Here is a 10,402-nt window from a genome sequence, read left to right as displayed (position 1 = left end):
TTTACACAATGGAATATTACTCAGCCATCAGAAAGGATGAACACCCAACTTTTGCATCAACATGGATGGAACTGGAGGAGATTATGCTGAGTGAAGTAAGTAGAGAAAGTCAATTATCATATGGCTTCACTTTCTTGTGGACCGTAAGGAATAACATGGAGGATATTAGGAGAAGGAAAGGAAAAGTGAACGGGGCGGGGGGGAACCAGAGGGGGGAGATGAACCATGAAAGACTGTGGACTTGGAGAAACAAAGGGGGGGGTTTGGGGGGGTGGGGACGGGTGAGCCTGGTGGTCGGTATTAAGGAGGGCACATATTGCATGGAGCCCTGGGTGTTGTACATAAACAATGAATCTTGGAACATTGCATCAAAAACAAATGATGTATTTTATGGTGACTAACATAACACAGTACAAATTTTTAAAAAAGAATATTTTAAAAAATACATAATTGGGACGCCTGGGTGGCTCAGTCGGTTAAGCTGCTGCCTTCAGCCCAGGTCATGATCCCAGGGTTCTGGGATGAAGTCCCACATCGGCTCCTTGCTCAGCAGGGAGACTGCTTCTTTCTCTGTCTCTGCTGCCTCTGTGCCTGCTTGTGCTCTCTCTCTCTCTCTCTGACAAATAAATAAATAAAATCTTTTGAAATAAATATATAAAAAAAGAAAAAAGAAAATCTACATCTGACTTTGCCACTAACACAAACTTTGAACTTCTCTGTACTGCGGTAAATATGGGAATTCAATATGCTGTTTTCCCACATTTTGCTAGCACATTACCAAAAAAAAAAAAAATTGGAATGGAAATAATTGGGAACTACTTCCAGTTCAGAAGTTATGAAGAAAATGAAACAGCTGACATTATTCAAGGGTGAGTCAAAAGGAATGAATGAGCAACACCTATGTACTTTTTCTTTCTGTGTACTATGCCATTTAATTCATACACCAACCTTATGAGGTTAAGACTCCTGGTTTATAAGTGAGGAGCCTGGGCCCATGGCTGACTTGTGCAGAGATGGCATTTGAATTGTGTCTGCCTAGCCCAAAAGCCAGAGTATATTCTCCACAGACTACACTGCTTATTAGCCCCTCCAAGGACTTTACTGAAAAACTATCTTGAGCAGCATAATGAAAAGTTACTCCTATTTTAGATTCCCTAAGTGTCGAATTCTGATTTTCAAAACCCCCCCAAAATAATTTTTCTACACTCATCTGCGTTTCCACCTTTCTGTTCACCGTATACCACCTGAACTATTATTTACTCGATACCTTTCTTTATAAATGTTCATTTTCAATTTATTTTTTTTAATATTTTATTTATTTATTTGAGAGAGAGACAGTGAGAGAGAGTATGAGCGAGGAGAAGGTCAGAGAGAGAAGCAGACTCCCCGTAGAGCTGGGAGCCCGATGCGGGACTCGATTCCGGGACTCCAGGATCATGACCTGAGCTGAAAGCAGTCGCTTAACCAATTGAGCCACCCAGGCGCCCCATTTTCAATTTTTTAAATTTAATTTAAATTCCAGTATAGTTTATACTGTTATATATTCAATTTTAATTTATATTTAAGGAGGAAACTTTATATGACTACTAAAAATGTAAAACCAGTGCATTTGCTAGAAACAGAAACGTAAAGAGAAATACTCATTAGTAGCTGTGGGTTCATGCAGTCCCTAGGAAGCTCTCAGGCGCCACCAACTGGGCATCCCCAGGGAACCCTCTGATGCAGGACTGGGAAGTTAGGAAGGTCCTCCCTTCCTTGGGTGTAGAGGAGTGGTCTTCAGCGGGAGTTACTGAGGGTCTCAGAGGCCTCAAAGTTATCCTACCATTCATTTTTCCACTTTCAGACATCAGAGAGGCTTGGCATTGTGGTCGAGACTCAGATCTGGGGAAGATGAAGAAATATGCCCACCTTCTATCAGAACTCTGCAGCTTAGGGTATTTTATTCAATCAAGCTAATTTGGGCAAAAGGGTCAGTAAAACAAAAGTAAACAAAATGTCCCTATTCTGTGGGGAAAGAGCAAATTATTTTCAACCCTTTTTAGCATTCTAAGATTTAAGTATCCTTGTTCTGTAACTTTAGATTTCCAGGAAGCTAAATTTGACAATTCAAGAAGTGTTTTATTATATCAATAAATCAAGCAGTTTGACATTAAAAATTATGTTACCAACTGAATAAATATTTTCCTATTATTTATAGGAAAAAGTATTTCAGGAAAACTCCAGGGATGACAGCTAATACTTAAAACATTTCTATATCTTTTAGATTATAAATTCTGGGAAAGCAAGCAATCTTTACATTTTTTCCTATACCTAGTACAGTATGTCACATAAATGTAAGTTTCACAATATTCCGGATACATTCATTTCCTTACCAGACATCAGACTCAGGTTTAATCAGTGGTTCATCTTATGAAGAAATGACTTTCACATGTAACAATTAGTTATGAATGGCATAGACTACATCTTGGACGACATACAGAAAAACCTTCTAGAATCAAGCTCTATTAAAGGTTTGTGGGCTATTATTGTTATTTGTTCGATGTTTCTATTGGCGGATTTTATTTTCATTCAGTCTCACTTTTGGCAGATGACTGTTTTTTTCAAACCTTATAGTACGAATTTTGAGGGAATGTCCTCCTATGAATAATGATGAATTGTTAAACTTTAGTAAAGTTTATAAAACTCTTACACCTGTGTAAGTGATGAATCACTGAATTCACTCCAGAAACCAATATTGCACTGTATATTAGCTGAAATTTAAATAACACAATAAAATAAAAAAACACACCCACTCAATTCTACAGCTGGTTTATTAATTCCAAGGGCCCGGTCAAGCAGTGGAGTAGGCATCCCTACAAGATAAGATACAGCTGAACATATAAAACCCAAGCCCAAAAGGGACACCTAACTGATTAGTCAGTAGAACATGTGGCTCTTTTTTTTTTTTTTAAATGGAAGCACTGGGGTTTATTAAACTGTGCCTTAGTACAGGTGGTGGGGCTTGCCCATGGTGCTCTTGAGGTATAAAGCCCAGACTTTCTGCCAGTTCTTCTTGAGCAATGACACCAGGAAACTGACAGCTAAGTGGATGTTGTACACAAGCTCATCATCTGTCATCTTTATGTGGTCAACAGCCACTGCAAGATGCAGCACCTTCATCTTGAATTTGTTGGTGGACTTCACTTTGTCTACTTTGGCCACCATGTTCTCATTGTGGGTCAACAAGGAAGGCAAACTGCCAGCCTTATTCAGGCCTGGGCCCAGAATTCGTGGGCTCTGCTTGATCAGAGATTCTGAAGCCAAAAATGTATCCTACTTCTTGGCCAGGTTCTTGACTAATTTTTTATTCTTGTTGAGTTTCTTTAGTGCTTCATGTCCATATGAGGGACATGTGAGGGATATCCACTGCCTTGGCCTCATCAAAGTGCCACTGGTCCCTCAAAACACATATGAAGAACTTGGGGCAGGGAGTGGACTTAAGACTGATGGCAGCCAGGAAACGTTTGTCCTTCTGAGGGTCATAGTTCTTCAGGCTGATCTGCAGTTCCACCGTCTCCAAAAACTTCCAGCACATGGTTCCCATGTAGGACTTCCTGTACCACCTCCTACAGGGTCACAGGAGACTTTGCTGCTCATGGTTCCTCACGTCAAAGGAACCACAAAACAGCAGAACATGTGACTCTTGATCTTGAGGTTGTGAGCTCCAGCCGCATGTTGGGTATAGAACTTACTTAAAAAAACAAGAATAAAACCAAAAATCCCCACCAAGGTCAAATGGACAGCTCATATAATTTTGATAATCTGAAGGTATAACTGTCTAATTATAAGCAAAGACGGTTACATGAAAAGGCCATTCTTAACTTATGATATAGAAGGGAAAGAACATTGAATACTTATGCAGATAATTTGGTATCATTTAAAGCAATAATCCTATGAAGCTAGGAGGAAAGGGAGGATCACAGAAGTTAAGTAATTTATCCAGGACCACCCAACTTGTAAGTGGCAGGTTTTGAAATCAGCTGTGTATGATTTCAAAGATTATAGATTTCCTCTACACCGCTCTGCCTTTGTGGTTATGGAAAAAAGGTTGTAGATTTCCTCTACACCACTCTGCCTTTGTGGTTAATGGATATGTTCAAAATAATCATTTGGAATTCTTGGATACTGGTGACACTATTACATCAGTATATGGGAATCACTGAAAGTTCTGGCTTTATGGGATGAGAGGAGTCATAGCATATCAGGTCATATTATATTGAACAAAATCAGGATCAACTCTGGTGAATAGTGGGGAACTCACAAAGCCATTGTAGAATGAGTTCCAGAAAGGATTTCTAAGAAGGGAGCACCAAGGGCTTTAAGGTTCACTGAAGCATAACTGCAAAGAATGTGTCCTATGATGGGCAGCAACCACAGGCCTCAGCTGTTGCTGGTCTAACAGGCTGAACCAAAGCTCTGCACAGTATGTCTGAAGAAGTGTCACAAATGGTGACAATTTCTCTGAATAGTGCTATAGATGGCAATCACAGGGCAGAAATCACCTGTGCTGAATGTGGACTGAACCACTGTTTGAACAATGAACTTCTTATACACACATGCAAAACCATAATCACTCAAACACCATTGATTTGTTTTAGGTGGAAAGACAATCTGCTTTATTATGTATTTAACATTTTACTACTCCACTGAATCAAGACTAAGCTTCTTTTGTTTTTCTCATGGCACTGGGAATACAAAGATGGGAAGATAAATGTCATTGTCCTCAAGAAGTTCAAAATATTGGCTTGGGAGGTGGAGGAAAGATTTGTAAACTAATAGGTGAGACCAGTGCTCTGGAGCTTATATTTCTCTTGTTTTACTTACTTATACACATGTATATATGTGCACGTATACATATTCAAATGAAACAAGGCTTAGAATATTTTCTGAAGGTAGAAGTTCTACTGTAGGTGAACTAGAGAAAACATTAGCTTATCAAATATAACGTATTTTACTCTACCAAGTTATATAAGTTCTTCACTTACATATTTTCTTTATAATCCTCTTCATACACCATTCTGTTTTATTCATTGATCACACGGAGGCAAATCTCATACTATCATATGTGAATAGGCATTCAAAATTATCAAGGAAAGGGAGATAGAGTGGAGGAATGTAGATTTAGTAGGCAGATGTGCTTTTGTATTTGCATCCTAGGGTGGAAGTTAAATATAGCAATAATTTCCTTAGAAATTTATATTTATCTCTCCAAATCTCAAACATTGGAAACCAAAAAAATATTCCATGTATACATTTACTATCTTAGATGTTCAGGTTTCTGGAATTCTGTTTGTCAGACCTGCACAGATATGATGTTGTCTTTGGGATGCTCTTTTGTCCTGTTTGCCTGGGGAATACCAACCATCACTTCTTTGGACAGTTTCTGTATTAACAAATGTATAGAAGTAGCCTTCCATATTACAATGCTAATACATTGTGGGAGTCATAAGGTACCATCCAAAATCAGATACTATTTTTTGTTTTTGTGTTTAGTTCTGGAGTGGCTCGTAAGAGTACAATACAATAAAGTTTAACATTGAATTCTTTCTTTTTTTGTTTTAAAGATTTAATTTATTTATTTGACAGATGGAGATCACAAGTAGGCAGAGAGGCAGGCAGAGAGAAGAGAAGGGGAAGCTGAGCAGAGAGCCCAATGCAGGGTTCGATCCCAGGACCCTGGGATCATGAACTGAGCTGAAGGCAGAGGATTTAACCCACTGAGCCACCCAGGGGCCCTAACATTGAGTTTTTATTGACTAAATTAAGGTCTCCCTTTCAACTAGATTACACAGTAATTTTTAATGTGAAGTCACATCTTATGTTCAATTGTGTTTAGGTCTTCAATATTAGATATAATGGCATGTTCTTTTAATAGAAGAAAACACATATCCTGGGCATGAAGCCACTGATATCCACATCAGTTAAAAAGTCCTCTTGCCATTATTAAGCTATGCACATTACTAACCACTTTTTCTGATTACTTCCTTAGCAAAAGTAGAGTTAGAGGCTTGGTATTTGCTTTATTTAAAAGGATTTTTTTTTTGAAAGAAGTTGTTGTGGCTGATATCGAAGAGGTTACTGCCTATATTTTCCTCTAGGATTTTGATGGATTCCTGTCTCACGTTGAGGTTTTTTATCCATTTTGAGTTTATTTTTGTGTACAGTGTAAGAGAATGGTCGAGTTTCATTCTTCTACATATAGCTATCCAGTTTTCCCAGCACCATTTTTTGAAGAGACTGTCTTTTTTCCACTGTATATTTTTTCCTGTTTTGTCGAAGATAATTTGACCATAGAGTTGAAGGTCCATATCTGGGCTCTCTACTCTGTTCCACTGGTCTGTGTGTCTGTTTTTATGCCAGTGCAATGCTGTCTTGGTGATCACAGCTTTGTAGTAAAGCTTGAAATCAGGTAACGTGATGCCACCAGTTTTATTTTTGTTTTTCAATATTTCCTTAGCGATTCGGGGTCTCTTCTGATTCCATACAAATTTTAGGCTTCTTTCAAGATATGTCTCCAAAGGCAAGGAAATAAAAGCGAAAATGAACTTTTGGGACTTCATCAAGATCAAAAGCTTCTGCACAGCAAAGGAAACAGTCAACAAAACAAAGAGGCAACCCACAGAATGGGAGAAGATATTTGCAAATGACAGTACAGACAAAAGGTTGATATCCAGGATCTATAAAGAACTCCTCAAAAGGTTGATATCCAGGATCTATAAAGAACTCCTCAAACTCAACACACACAAACCAGACAATCATATCAAAAAATGGGCAGAAGATATGAACAGACACTTCTCCAATGAAGACATACAAATGGCTATCAGACACATGAAAAAATGTTCATCATCACTAGCCATCAGGGAGATTCAAATTAAAACCACATTGAGATACCACCTTACACCAGTTAGAATGGCCAAAATTAGCAAGACAGGAAACAACATGTGTTGGAGAGGATGTGGAGAAAGGGGAACCCTCTTACACTGTTGGTGGGAATGCAAGTTGGTGCAGCCACTTTAGAGAACAGTGTGGAGATTCCTCAAGAAATTAAAAATAGAGTTTCCCTATGACCCTGCAATTGCACTACTGGGTATTTACCCCAATGATACAGATGTAGTGAAAAGAAGGGCCATCTGTACCCCAATGTTTATAGCAGCAATGGCCATGGTCGCCAAACTGTGGAAAGAACCAAGATGCCCTTCAACGGACGAATGGATAAGGAAGATGTGGTCCATATACACTATGGAGTATTATGCCTGTCTCAGAAAGGATGAATACCCAACTTTTGTAGCAACATGGACGGGACTGGAAGAGATTATGCTGAGTGAAATAAGTCAAACAGAGAGAGTCAATTATCATATGGTTTCACTTATTTGTGGAGCATAACAAATAGCATGGAGGAAGGGGAGATGGAGAGGAGAAGGGAGTTGAGGGAAATTGGAAGGGGAGGTGAACCGTGAGAGACTATGGATTCTGAAAAACAATCTGAGGGTTCTGAAGGGGCGGGGGGTGGGAGGTTGGGGGAACCAGGTGGTGGGTATTAGAGAGGGTACGGATTGCATGGAGCACTGGGTGTGGTGCAAAAAACAATGAATACTGTTACACTGAAAATAAATTTAAAAAATTAAAAAGTTTTTAAAGATTATGGACAAAGATAGTTCTTTAGGGAAATGTTAAAGTTCATTTTAAATATAAACTTCTATATAGTAATTCATAACTTTAAGGTAATTTTTATCAATTCTTTCTGGACTTTAATAAATATACAATACTCTGTAAATGTATGTTATAGACATGGTAAATAATAAAATATCTGGCAAAGAGGTTCTCAACAGCCTCCAGCATGGGCTAATAATCTTTGCTAATTGTGCCAGATAAATTTTTAGGTTGAAATGTTGAAGACTGACAACCTGTCCTGGTGGTGAAACTAAGAAAACAGTTCTTCAGAAATTAGTCAGTGCATAGGAGACTGCAGAATACTGAACTGCATTCATTAACAACTTATTAAGAGACCAAGTAAAATACTGTACTTTAATCCCCATTAAGTACTGTACTTTTTTTACTCCTAAAATATAAGTGATTTAAGTTGTTCATTTTAGATAGGTGAAAGCTAAAATTCTTTCTGAACTTTTATTAATTACCCATTTTACCAGTACATATAATACTTCTTAAATTTTTAAATGTCAGACTGACATATTATCATTTGCTGTCTTGACTTTTCTCAGCTTAGTTTTTTTTTTCAGCTTAGTTTTTATGAGGTAGTTCAAGACAACTGTAGCTCACACAAGTGCTCACACTTACCACGCTGTTTCTCCAATGCACATAAAATATATTATTATACATTCACTTCAGCAACTTCACAGCTGTTTTCATTTTTTGTTTGATTGCTTTCAGCCCATTATTCCCTATGCACTGTTGTTTCTGGGAGGAAAGTTTTATTGAGCATTTGGAAGTAATTTGAAGTAGTATAGTCAAGCAAATGAGTCTTTTTTTTTTTTAGGGGATACATTTCTTAGATGAAAATCTTCAAAAAAGAATATTGAAGTCTGATGCTTAAATATTTTGAAGATCATTCAGAAACATTTAAGTTAAATGTCAGTTATCTTTCTAAAATGTATACATAACTCATTTTTACTATCACTCATGCACCGTACTAGTCTGGAGAAGAGTAGGTTGAAGATGCAACAAATATTCTTTGAACACTTCAATAAACACAATGCAAACATTCACTTTAATAATGTTGCCTTTGTTAATACAAAACTGAGTGCATTTTTTTTCCTTGCCCCTGGCTGAGCCATGACTAGCTGAGTAGCAACAGCAGAGTGCTGAAAGAATTTTTCAACAGCAATTTGCTTGTTCCAATTTACTTTTCAAGGTTGATGATCAGGATCATTATGTTGCTTGCAAAAAGATCTATTTCTATTAATTTGACCCAGTCATTCCCCTTGTTCTCATCATGTTTAGTTTCCCTGGCAGCTTTAAGTGAATCAGAAGTGCCACTGGCACTCCGGTTCTATAGCTTACATACAAAATGAACTCCTATATTCTTAGGAACAGAACTGTTACACCTGCTGAGAAAGTATGGGTACACTGAAATGAGGGACTCAATGAAACCTCTGCTTTTTGCTCTTCAAACAGAAATGCTCTTTTTAGTTAGCAGGCCTATACAATAACACAACAAACCATTATCTGTTTAATTCTTTCTTTAAAGAAATTCTAAGAAGCTTTTTAACTTGAACACAATCACCACTCATCAACAAGATCAATACATAGAACTTGTATGTAATTTAAAAATTTTACATGATACATATTGAAAAAGGCTTCATACCAAATGTATAATACCCTAGAAATGTAAAGGTAAATAACCAAGTTATTTTCTACAGCCCCAATAAATTTCAAAATAGCTAAATGTTTTCCTGATCTCCTTTCTATGAGGAAATGTGTATTATTAGTTCCAATGTATATAGTTCCAACATTTAAAGAGCCCCAGCTAAGTGATTTGGAAAATCAATGGTAATAATACTTTTCACACTAAATACAACTATAAAACTGACAAAGGAACTCTAGCTTCAATCACTGACAAATTAACAAAGCTAACAATATAAATAAAATGGATCCCACTTAATTCAGGCTATGCTTCTTAAAGTGAAAAAAATCACAGGGTTTGAATACAGTCATTAATTATCCCTTTATAGCCTGCAGAGGGCACTCAAGTCCTTTGAAAGAAAAAGTAAAAATTTTAAGAGGCATAATGATTCATTTTTCATTTTTTTAATAGTAGTATATTAACTAAACAATATTGTTTTTACAGATACTATCATTTAAAAAGAAGACATTTAAAGGAGAAAAATACAGTTTGACTTCAAATGTTCAATGGATTATTAAGACATGCAAATTTCCACATGTCTTACTGGAAAAAACAATTCAGTAGGTGGTTTCCATCCCAGGGTACCTGTCAATCCATAAATGTTACTCACCGTACATTAGCACCACACTACTGACAATTACACAGATTAGTCAGGGCCTAAAGAAAGCAATCTGGACCTCACAGTAAACTAGTAATACAGATAAGGCATTGACTGCTCCAGGCTATACATACACAATAACATTATCATCTCCATAAAACAGCTGATGAAAAAACATTAGAAGCTGGTTGAAAAGGCTTTAGCTCCTAAGAGTAATTTTTCAGAGTAATTGCATGAGCTCTCCATTAATTTTCATTTTATTGAGCCTCTCCATTACTGTTAACATGTTTGGAGAGAAGATATTTGACTTTAAATACTCTTCCTTTGACATTAACACAAACATTTCATAGGGAAACCCACCAAGTCAGATACAGTAACATATATTACACAAATACACACACATA

General features: G+C 37.1%; 1 pseudogene; it reads right to left on the bottom strand.

Annotated features, from left to right (window-relative positions):
- Nucleotides 1-2,982: 2,982 nt before the first annotated feature.
- On the bottom strand, nt 2,983-10,017 carry LOC111139873 (annotated as a pseudogene).
- Between the last annotated feature and the right edge of the window lie 385 nt (nt 10,018-10,402).

The sequence above is a fragment of the Enhydra lutris genome, unplaced genomic scaffold, assembly GCF_002288905.1.
Source record: "Enhydra lutris kenyoni isolate GAN:26980312 unplaced genomic scaffold, ASM228890v2 scaffoldscaffold4, whole genome shotgun sequence".
In the NCBI taxonomy this organism is placed as follows: domain Eukaryota; kingdom Metazoa; phylum Chordata; class Mammalia; order Carnivora; family Mustelidae; genus Enhydra; species Enhydra lutris.
The sequence above is the reverse complement of the archived record's forward strand: the minus strand, read 5'-3'. Positions and strand labels throughout refer to the sequence as shown.